Here is a 12,437-nt window from a genome sequence, read left to right on the forward strand (position 1 = left end):
CAGAGCAGCTGATGTCGCGCTCTAGGCACTTAGCTTGTAACCGCACTGCCGGAAGCTTGCCATACCGGAATGCCCACACATTTCCCAGCACACATACACATAGATGAAAATATGCTCTTAGTCAAATTCTATGAGCTTAAAAAACGTCTTTGAACTCTTGAGTACACTTTCATTCAGAATATAATCAAAACAGAAAGCCCATTGCCTGTGCAAAAGAAATGTGAACAAGCACAGAAACACTATTTACTGATACTAGAAGTACAGCCACCCAGTGTGGGTGGAGCAAACAGAACATCCTCTACGAAGGCAGCACGTGCTCTCAACCACTGAGCCATCCCTCCCTCCAGCTTCATTTTGTTTTACGTGTTTTATTATTATTATTATTATTATTATTATTATTATTATTATTATTATTATTATTATATAAAGCCCCCAAATGAACTTCCTCATTAAGAAAGCTGTGGTGGTTCTAATTTCTAACCACAGATTTACAGCACTTGTGGTGTAGAAGTAGGGGATCAGGGGTTCAAGGTCATTCTCGCCCGTCTTTTGAATAAGAGGCCTACACAATCTATGTAAGACCTTGTCTCAGCTCCCTCTCTACCCCCCAAAAAAAAGAAAACACAGGTAAATGCATTAAAATGTCATAGTAAAACCTGTAATCCAAGCAATTACTATCCATATTTGATATTTCTTTTTTATGCATATGTTTGTTTTTATATATTACCTATCCACTGTTACTTGATTAGTCTGTCATCACATTTTCACACTATTACTTTGTTCATCTCATGATATCTGTCAAGCAGCTACTGTGTGCTTGCACTAGCTCAACAGCTAGGATGCCAGGATAAACACATGCTCTGTGTTCTCCATTCCACTGAGGCCAAGTCTCAGCATGGAGCCCTGGGCCTCACTCTGTAGACCAAGCTCACCTCACACTCACAGGTGTCTGTGAGTTGCCTCTGCCTCCCCGAGATCCTTTTCAATTAGCTTCAGCTGTTGCTGCGCCCAGACAGAGACCAACACAAATACTACCATAATAAAACAAACTTCTAAGCGAATGAAGATTATTACAAATGCATACTTATAAACACGGTAACTGCTATCATAGTAATAAGAATATAGGGGATAGAAAATAAAGGTGACTTGGACGAGGGTAACTGTCCAACAGCAGGTGTTTGGGTACGAGCACAAAGGCTTGCTCACAAAGGTTGTACCCCAAGGTCATGGAAGCCCTACATCGCCCATTTTGGTTTGAACAACAAATGTCCCCCACAGGTTCTGCTGTTGTGGATTGCTCCTCAGGTATTGGTTATGTTCTGGGAAATCCTGGGATCCTTAAACAGTAGGGACTTAGCCAGTGGCGTAGCTCACCAAGGGCCCGGGTTAGAAGGTTGTGCTGTAAGACCTGGAGTCTCACTGCTCAGGAGCTCAGGATCGCGCCCTTCCCAGGAACACTCACAGACCACAACTGGATGCAAAAGCAAGAGGTTTTATTCCAATCGCGATGAGGTCACCCCTCCAAAGACAGGAGACGACCCCAAACATGCAAAGCACAGGGTGTTTATACCTGAAAATCAGACCACTTTTGCTCTATAGTTTACAGCTGGTTGTAGATAGTTTACAGCTGGTTGTTTCTCAGAACAGTTCACCCTGCCCTTCAAGAGCTCTCTGCACCTGGCTTCAGTTCAAGTAATCACAGTTGTTTTTCTCATTCCCGGGTGGTCCCTCAATGCCTACCTCTTGTTGGGCTAGCAACTCTGCTTTCTGGCCCACACCGTGTGAGAAGCTAACAACTCGGGCCCCTGCCGCCTTCCCACTGTGGCAGACTCTTCTGTCTGAAACCAGGAGCCGGAAGAAACCTCTCTTCCTTCGGGTGGTCTACGGTGGGATTTCGCCGCAACAATGAGAAGAGTCACTAGTACACCCTCAGCCCCGGACGCTCTAACGGCTACAGTTAGCGCCCTGCGGCCACTACCATCATCCTCACTTTAAAATCATTTTTTTTTTTTTTTTACTTTAGAAAGGGTTTTATTTACATACAAATAAGAGGCAGCATTCTACCCATAAATTCTATTTTCCCGAAAACAAGAGTTTCTTTTTGTTTGGTTGAATTTTTAAAGAAAATTAAAAATGCTGGGGGTTGTGATGATACACTTCCTTTAATCCCAGCACTCAGGAGGCAGAGGCAGAGGCAGGTGGATCTCTGGGAGTTCAAGGCCGCCTAGTCTACATAGTGAATTTCAAAACAGTCAGTTACAGAGAGACCCTGTCTCAAACAAACAAACAAAGAAAACCACACAATACATTCTGAAAGGCAACAGGATTCTTCTGCTTCTAGACCACTGCTGGGCTGGAGGGAGAGAGGGGTCTGCTGGGACAGAAGTCAAGACTTGTGCGGAACATTCTCCAAAGCAAAAATAAGGTGCCATTCAGGCAAAGTTTCTTCACGCCTCCCACCCCCAACACCACAGCTGCCGACTAGAATGGCTGAAGCAGGTCACGCGGCCCAACATAATGCACCTGCATACATGCAGCCATTATGCAATTCTACGAACCTACTACACAGACTAGACCAAAACAAAAGAGACTGGGGTTGTCAAGAGAATAGTTCCTTGTGTGATCTCCACTCCAATAACCCAAACCAACAGACTATCCTAGTGCAAGGAAAATATTACATCATTACAAATTCCACGCTATCGAGATAATCAGTACAGAAATGTTGCCTGGTGTCATTATGAACCACTCAACCCTGTCATGCCCACAGTTCACACCTTAATCCACACACAAACTTTTGTGTTTGTGTGAGCACAGCACAGTGAAGCAGAATGCCGAGCTGAGACCTCACATCCACAAAGGGATGCTTTTCCAAGCTGCAGCTTAAGAGGGAAGGACGGGAACGACCTTTGTGTGAGGGACTTTATGTAACCAATCAATAACTTAGGAACCCACAGTCTCCACTGGTTTCCAGTGCGCATGGGGCTGGCTGCAGGCGGCACCATTAGGAAGCATCCTCCATGTCCACATCCTCCTGTAATTGCTGTACCATTTTCTCCTCCAGCTGCTTTCCTTTGCCTGCAAGAGGAGCCCGGATGAGATGGATGTTCTGCTTGACCTCTCTGACATCCTGAGCCTTCTGCAGCTCTTTGTTTTTCTTCAACCTGTTCATTATAAACTTAGCCTGGCGTTTCTGCTTGATCTCTTCAACTCTCTTCATTGCATCAGTGGTTTTATTCCATAGCTCTCGCTGGTATTTCACAGGTTCATTTCTACGTTTTTCAAATTCAAATGAGTTGTCCACCGTGAGCTCTTTGCCAGCTGCTTTCCGGAAGGCTTTAGTCCACCTGACCTTGCGTGGGTTCCGCTTCTTCTTGAAGTTTTTATGACACTTGGATTTTCAGAATCGGAACACCTTGGACGAACATCATACTGTGGCCAAGGTAGATCGGCCCGGAACAGAAATAACATTTCTCGATCCTCATGTTGACCCCTCGTGGAAGCCACCTTCCAGACGCCGAGCTTGAGAGCCCTCACTTTAAAATCTTATGTATTTATTTTTGTTTCCTGCTACATAGCCCCTTTTGGTTTGGCACTCCCTGTGTAGCCTAAGCAACCCTCAGATATGCAAATGCACAACCATGCCTGGCTTTTAGATTGTTTTATTTTAATTAGTTGTGATAATGGACATTGAACGGAAGGCTTTCAGTTAGACAAGGGAATAACCACTAATTCCATCTCCATTCATTCATTTCTTTATCTTATTTTGAGACAAGTGTTACTAAGTTGGGCAGGCTGTCCCTGGACTCCAGGCAGGCTTCAAAGTTGGGATCTTCCCGCCTCAGGCTCCCAGACCACCTCACCTCTGCTCTATAGAAGAGCAAACACAGGGTAGAAAGGTTGGTGGAGATAAACTTGCCCCTTGGGCAGTGTCCCAACAGTCTCCCTCGTCTTTACGTCTTACTGCCAGGCAGAGACTGAGTGGAAAGAAAAGTCCACACGACAGAGCTGAGTGTGCAAAGCACCTTAGCACAGGGTTAGCTAAGGACAGAGTGGCAGCCGTGTGATTAGCGCTCAGGGAGCAAGGGAGGATGCTTCCAGCGAGAAGAGAGGCCTTCTGGTCCACTATGCGGCCAACCAAAGGAAGCACAAATGCAAGACAGCACATAAAAACCATTCCTTCCAAAACTCGTTAGCATGAAACTAAAATGGGGGCTGAGGAGATGGAGATGGTTCAGCAGCGAATGATGCTGCCACATAAGCCGTGAGGACTTTGTTCAGTCTCCAAAATAGACATGGTAAAAGGGGAGATGGGACTCCCCAATACCCATTCCCCCCACACTAAATAAATAAATAAATAAATGCTTTTCTTTAAACAATGAGCTAAGGGTATACCTCAAGAGTGGTATTTGACCAGTGTATTACAGCTCTGAGGGGAAAGGCTTCCCCGGTGGGACTGTTTCAGCTCAGGGGGGAAAGGCATCCTGGCAATCGGGAGCCAAGGAAGACCGCAAAGTCTCACCACACAATAAACCTCACACAAGAGATTTATTGGGAAAGACACGAGCGAGCGGCTGCCTCTGTTCCGGAGACAAGCATCAGGGAACTGAGCAGGAGGCAGGCTTTGTAAAAGGTTTGAGGTTGGGGGTGCTTTGCAGGACAGCCTGGGATTGGAGGGAGTTTGTGGCCTTTTCTTTTTTATTTTTCTGTAGGGTGGGGCCTGGCCACTCTCCCGCCTAGAGAAGCTAGAAACTAGAAGCTTGTGGGTGTATGTGGCCTGTTCTTGAGTGCGTTTGTTGTGCATGTGTCTGTCTGTCTGTCTGAGGCTTGAACCTAAGTCTTTATGCATGCTAAAAAAGGCAGTGTGCCACTGAGCTCTCTCTCTCTAGCCCTCCATTCTCAGACTTTGTTTTCTTTTTTTCCCCCCTAGTGATTTTTTTTTTTTTAATTTTTTGTTTTATGTGCACGGGTATTTTGGCTTTGTGCATGTTTGTTTGAGGGAGTCGAATCACTTGTAGCTGGATTACAGAGTTTGTGAGCTGCCATGTGCATGCTGGGACTTGAACTTGGCTCCTCTGAAAGAATAGCCACCGCTCTTAACTGCTGAGCCATCTCTCCAGTTGCCCAGCTTTTGGATTCTTTGTTTATATGTTTGTTTGGTTGGTTGGTTGATTTTGTTTTGTTGATTTTTGAGACAGGGTTTCTCTGTATAGCTCTGGCAGAGCAGGCTGGTCTCAAACTTCAGAGATCCGCCAGCCTCTGCCTCCCAAGTGCTGGGATTAAAGGCTTGAGCCACCACCACTGGGCTTAACCTTTGGATTCTTAAGACAGGTTGTCACTCTGTAGCTCAGGCTGGCTATAAAGTTGAGACCCTCTTACCTCCCGAATGCTGGGATTACAGGCTTGTGTCGCCCTGCCTGCCTCCTAAAACCAATTTCAAATTTTACAAGAAAAATGAAGACAAGAACAAAACAAACAACAAGAAAAAACAAATTTGAGGGGCTGGAGAGATGTCTCAGAGGTTAAGAGCACTGTCTGCTCTTCCAAAGGTCCTGAGTTCAATTCCTAGCAACCACATGGTGACTCACAGCCATCTATAATGAGATCGGGTGTTCTCTTCTGGTGTGCAGGTGTACATGCAGACAGAACACTGTATACATAATAAATAAATCTTAGGGGAAAAAAAAGGAAATTTCAAATTCACCCTCCCACCAAGAAAAAACAAACAAACAAACAACCCTACAACAGTACTCCTGAAGTTAGATTCATAAAGGATCTTTCCCTCCCATCCTGAGATCATGATCCCCTCTGCCTCCAGACCCCCAGAATCTAGTCTGTGTAATCTGTGGGGAGTCAGATGCCCTTGAGAAGGGCTATAATCCTTGTCTAGGATATGAATCTTTTTAAATTGATTTTGTTTTTGTCTTTGCTTATGGGATCTTTCCCATCAATGAATTTGTTATACACATTTATATAATCAAACTCTCTTTCTCTTTCTCTCTCTCTCTCTCTCTCTCTCTCTCTCTCTCTCTCTCTCACACACACACACACACACACATTCTTTCCTGAGTCAAGGTCTCCTGTGAAGCTTTGGCCGGCCTGGAACTCACAGAGATCCACCTACCGCTGTCATCGAAGTGCTGGGATTAAAGGCAGGCACCACCGTACCAGCCCCTGTATTTACTTTTATGACTTTTAGAGTTTGAGGGTTTGTGATCTGTGTTGTCTTTGGAAAGGAGCTCAGTTCTGCTTTTGTTTTGAGGTTTGTTTGCCTTTTGGTTTGTTTTTGTTATTGTTATTTTGAGACAATGATTAATTCCGTAATCAAAGCTAACCTGAAACTCATTTATGTAGCTCAGGCTGGTCCCAAACTCATGAAAGCCACCTTTTCTCAAGGGCTGGGATTACAGATGAGAGCCACCAAGCTGGGCTACATTCTTTTTTTTTAATAATTTTTTGAGATTATAATATATTACTTCCCTTTTTCCTCCCTCCAAACTCTCCCATGGACTCCCTCCTCCTCCACTTGCTTCTTCTTCTTTTGGTTTTTCAAGACAAGGTTCTCTGTGTAGCCTTGGCTGTCCTGGACTCACTTTATAGACTAGGCTGGCATCAAGCTCAGAGATCTGCTTGCCCCTGCCTCCCTGACTGCTGGGCTTAACGGCATGAGCCACCACTCCTGGCTGGACCCCTCCTTCTTGTGATCCCTTTCTCTCCAACCACTGTCGCATGCATCTTTGTGGGTACATGAGCGATGCTGCTCTGACAGCTCTCTTGGGATGGGTAACTGTTATGCAGTGAGGACATACTTTTTCCCTGTCTCTACACTCGTCTCACCAGGAGTTACTCAGTAGGCTTTCTGCTTCCTTGGATCTGAGAGCTTCCTCCCACACAGGGGAGGGCTCCTGTGTGCACCCTGCGTCCTTATTATTGCATTTGTCTGCTAATGCCCTGCTCCCACACTCCTTTTGGTGACAAGCTTCTTCAGTGGTATGAAAAACCCCACCTGTGTAAGCAGAACCCTCTGGTGAGGGACAGGGAAGTACTTTTTGTGCCATCTCCTGGCCACATTGTCAGAGGCCACTGGTTATTAGATGTGGTTTGTAAGCTTTGAACTACTGCAGAACTGCCAAGTAAGCAGTGTGACTAGAATGATGTAAATGACAATTTTGTGAGCACAGAAAATATTTTTTAAGTGACCAGTGCCAAAAGCTGCTCCCATTCACTGGCTGGCTCTTCAGTACTTCCTCGTGTGGCACTGGCTGGGAGGAGTCCTCCCTCACTGTCCTTTACTTGTCCCGTAGTTTTCCTGTCCATTTTTCTTTATGTTTCCATTTGATTGGCCTTGTTTTGTTTTGTATTTGGCATCTCCAGCTACTGAACCCAGGGCCTCCCACACACTAGGCCAGAGCCCTGCTTCTAAGAACATCCCTATCTGATTTTAGGATCAGTTTTTTGATTCATTTTTAAAGGTGTTTGTATTAAAATTAAATTCATGCCTGATACAACTTTTTAAAATATTGAGACTTAGTTTGACATGGTGGTGTACATCTTTAATGCTAGTCTTTGGGCTGCAGAGGCAGGAGAATCTCTATGAGTTAGTCTGGTCTACACAGTGAATTCCAGGCTAGCCAGAGCTATACAGTGAGACCCTTCTCAAAATACATAAAACATTTAACTTTATAAACATTTGCTAATATAATAATATCACAATTAACTTCACTGGTATATGTATGCTTTAATTATTCTCTAACTTAATCTTTATTTTTTTAATATTTATCTATTTTATGTGCCTCAGCGTTTTGCCTGTATGTATGTCTGTGTGAGGGTGTCGGATCCCACAGCCGGAGTTACAGACAGTTGTAAGTCACCCTGTGGGTGCTGGGAATTGAACCTGCGTCCTCTGGCAGACCAGCCAGTGCTCCTAACCACTGAGCCATCTCTCCAGCCTCTATTCATCATATTATTACAAAGGAAAATAATTATATTTTTCTATACTCACACAATACACCACAGTGTGGGTCTTTCATGTGAAATTATTATAACACAAAACACTGATTTGTGGTGCAGATTCCACACATTAAAAGGGCTCGGTCTCTCAAGACTGACTCCATCTTAGATACCAGTAACAAGAGGTGGATCTCCAGGCTACCTATGTAATAAATAAGAAAGTATGATTTGCCCTGTGACTATTGTGCCAGGATTATTTAACCCGCTAGCTATCACAATCAAATAAGACACAGATACCTGTTAAGATTTTATAATTGCCTTTTTACCTTGGGCCAGGCAGGTATTTCTACCTACACTGTCTCAATAACCTCACCATCCATCTCCCAGCCCCCATCCGATGCCATCTGCCTTAACCATCCTTAACTGGTCTACCTTCCATTCATAACCCGAAGATACTTGCTTGTATTCTTCATCTGGTCCTTTCACGCCATTACTGGAGTCCTTCCTCCCAACCCATGTGGTTTCTTCTCTATGCTAACCCATGGTGGTGTCCTCCTTCCTCTCTTCCTGTCCTCAAAAGCCAGGACCTTTGCCACGCCTACCCCATTCTGCCCCGCCCAGGTACAGGCCTTTAATCAACCAATCAGGTAAAATGTTTTAGGCCGGTTTACACAACAAAGATAGGTATATCCTGGGAGTAAGCAGATCTTGAGGGCCAGCAGCAGACCAAACCCCAAAACCTATCCTTTTGTTTAAGTTGGCTAGAATCAAAGAGCCCCTGACTTTCTTGCTCAGGTACAGTATTTGGTGCAATAGCGCACATAACTTGAGAAATGCACTTTTTTACCGGCTTATCATAATGGACACAGCAAAGGACATAGATGAACTCCCTCGTGAAGAGTTACATTTGGTGAGATCCGTGGGGAAGGCATGGAGCTTGCATGCACACTAATCTCCCAGCATTTTCATATGTCCACTGGCCTAGAATATCTGTAGAACATCGCGGAGGATTTAAATGGAAGCAGTGTTTGGCTTTTTGAGACAGTTTCTCTGTGTAGCCTTAGCTGTCCTGAACTTACTTTGTAGACTTTGCTAGCTTCGAACTCACAGAGATCTGCCTGCCTCTGCCTCCCCGTGTGGTGGGATTACAGGCGTGCGCCACCACGCCTGGCATTTGTAGTTTATGTATGAATGCATGCCAGAAGAGGGCGTCAAATCTTATTATAGATGGCTGTGAGCCAACACGTGGGTGCTGGGATTTGAACTCAGAATTTGCGATTATTACCTTATAATTGCTAGCCAACGCTGTGAACCTTTAATATATCTGACATTGCTAGGTTTCATAGGGAGTAAATTATGTGCTCTCAAAAATTGAGGTCTCCAGTAGCCACATGCCAGCTAAAACATCCTTAACCCTAGGGAATGTAATTCTCTCTCCCAACCCTGAGGCAACCCACTCACAGCACATACCCAAATACACGCACGTAAATAAAATTTTAAAAATAAATAAAAAAGAAAGAAATCCTCTAAGGAAGAAACCAGAAGTGGAGGGGATCCCTTTTGAAAATGAACAAGCCAGTGGCTGAGAACAAGGTTGTCCAAGTAAGAGATCACTATGGCCTGGACTGAGATGGCAGGCAGCAATAGAGATTTTATTCTATTTTTTATTTTTTCATACACACCTGCAAACCAGAAGAGGGCATCAGATCTCAGTATGGATGGTTGTGTGCCACCATGTGGTTGCTGGGAATTGAACTCAGGACCTCTGATAGAACAGGCAGTGCTCTTAACCACTGAGCCATCTCTCCAACCCAAGCAATAGAGCTTTTAACACAGCCAGCCAGTGAGATGTCTCAGGATCTGAATTTGACCCACATATTAGAAGATGAGAAACTTCTCTGAAAGTTAAATCTTAAAAAAAAAAATAAATGTCACAATAAATAAATTAATTAAAAAATATATAATTTGGAGGTTGACTTATTGATTGATTTGATTGCTTAATTAAGTGACAATAGTAGACAAAAAGGAAGTGATGGCTGTTTTGTTTATTTGTTTCTTGGTTTCTCAAGACAGGGTTTCTCTGTTAGCCTTGGCTGTTCTGGACTTGCTTTGTAGACCGTGACCTCAGATTTGCAGAGATCTGCCTGCCTCTGCCTCCCCAAGTGCTGGGATCACAAGCGTGCACCACCAAACCTGTCTGTAAGTGATGGCTCTTAAGGTTTTGTTTTATTTTATTTTATTCATTTATTTATTTATTGGTTTTTCAAGACAGCGTTTCTTTGTGTAACAGCACTGGCTCTCCTGGAAAACACAGAGATCCACCTCCCTCTGACTCCTGGGCGCTGGGTTTAAGGAGTGTGCCATGACACCCGGCACTTTGTCTTGCCTTCTAAATACTTACTGTTGTGTGCCTATGAACCATAGGTGAGACGCACTACCTCAGATCTGTCAGAGGACAACATAATCTGCGGGAGTCAGTTCTTTCTTTCCGTCGCGCTGGTCTCAGGGATTCAACCCAGACTTGGGGTAGCAAGTGCTGTCCCAAGAGCCCCTGCTTTTGCTTTTGCTTCGACACAAGGGCACACTGTGCAGTCCTGGCTGATTGACTATGACAATCAATCCTCTTGCCTCCACTTCCTGAGTGCTGGGACTGTGGGAGTGAGCCAGCACACTCAGCGCTTCCTGGGTTTCCTGCCGTTGTGTTCTCGAGATGCAGGTCTCAGTGGAGGACCCAAACTTTGAACCCTTGACCCTCCTGCCTCTGCTTCCTCGGCACCACCACGCCCAGACTTGTTCCTAGGTTTTGTTTGCTTGTTGGTTTTGTTTTTGACTGAGGGAGCTGGGGTACATTTTCTTGAGCTGAGGAATGGGAAGTTTTAAGGGCGGCTTAAGGATGTTCTGGCGCACACTTTGTGGACGGTATTCATTGACACGTGATCACCCATAGTAGGATCCTGAAATACAAATGGACACATCCCCAGCTTCTCCGCTATGCCCTAGGTTTTTATTCTCTAACTTTCCCTGTTCTAACCCGCCTTCCTACTCTGTAGGAATGTTCTTTCCGTGTTTACACAGTGTTCTTGACTTTGCCTCTTGTTCGTTGCTGATTGCTTCCTGGGTATGAATGTGGGCTGGGTTTTTGTCCCTAGTCGGATTGGTGCCCCAGAGTGACATCTGTGGCACTGGAGGACCACGGCGAGGGAACTCACTGCTGTCTGCTTCACTGGGTCACTGCAATCTGATAAACGAGGACCCATGGGTCGTCCCTGAAGTTGACTGCTGCTGACCTCACATCCACCCTTTGTTCAAGGAGCCAGCAAAGGAGAACCTGGCTCAGGAGCGTGATGCCTGCAACCTGCAACGGCCAGTTTGGAACTAACTAGGAAAAACACAGCCAGTGAGGTTTCTGCTGTTGCTGGTGGGGTGACTAGGCAGAAGAGTGTCCACTGAAGCTTGTAGTCTGCCTCTGACTCCACGAGGAGGTTCAGAGGGCACGGTCAGCTCAGAACGGCACAGCAACATCAGCACGCCTACTGAAGGGGAAGAAGTGAAGATCGCTGTCTCAGGCTGGTGAGATGGGCCAGCAGATGAAAGGTGCTTGCCGCCAACACCGACCACCTGAGTTCTGTCCCTGGCACACGAACGGTGAGGAAGATAACCTCCAACAGCTGTCCTCTGACCTCCATGTGGGCACTGTGGCACCCATGCAACACACACACAAATAAATGAAGGTTGTAAAAATATTTTAAAGATCACTGTCTCTCCTTCCCATCTCCCACCCCCAACATGATCAGTCTGATTGATGCCTGTGTGTAACCATACTCTTAGTGACTCAGAAATACCTCCGACTTCCTGCCAAAGGACAGTCACTGAGTTGTTTTTCTGAGAGTGAGTGTGGCTTGTGTCTGGCTGCTCTACACACAGTGCCCTCTGGATTTTTCTGGCAAGCAGAGGCAACTGCACCAAGAACAGGGAAACGATCGCTGGAATTAGAAATGTAATCTGTGGTCTTGGAACCGCTTCTGGGGCAAAACAACGATGTTTCTTGGGCAATAAGCAGTCTGGGAGTTTCAAAATTCTACTTCAGCTGATTTTCAATGCTGTTTCGTAACCAGAGGTCACACCTGTTTATCACCAAGGATGTTGCATCTGGCCAAAAAAATAGTGTGGTATTTTGTGGTTCCCTTTTCCTGGAACATCCCATGTGCTGCGTCTTCACAGAGACCTTTTAGCAATGAGCCAAATCCCCAGCCTTTGACCAACCACCTAGGGGCTCTACGAATCCCAAAGGAGCTACATAGGACAAAGTCCTGGCAAATAGATGCTATGCATTGATACTGTGCATTATCCTGTTACTATAAACCTTGATGGAGGGCTTGTCTGAGTCATGTCCCAGGAAAAGAAAGGGGAAGGAGAGGAGAGGAGAGGAGAGGAGAGGAGAGGAGGAAAGGAAAGGAAAGGAAAGGAAAGGAAAGGAAAGGAAAGGAAAG

At 45.3% G+C, this 12,437-nt stretch overlaps 1 pseudogene; it reads right to left on the bottom strand.

Annotated features, from left to right (window-relative positions):
• Nucleotides 1–2,571: 2,571 nt before the first annotated feature.
• Nucleotides 2,572–3,482, bottom strand: LOC129673588 (probable ribosome biogenesis protein RLP24; annotated as a pseudogene).
• Nucleotides 3,483–12,437: the final 8,955 nt, after the last annotated feature.

This window comes from Psammomys obesus, unplaced genomic scaffold, assembly GCF_907164565.1.
Source record: "Psammomys obesus unplaced genomic scaffold, mPsaObe1.curated_primary_1811, whole genome shotgun sequence".
Classification (NCBI taxonomy): Eukaryota; Metazoa; Chordata; class Mammalia; order Rodentia; family Muridae; genus Psammomys; species Psammomys obesus.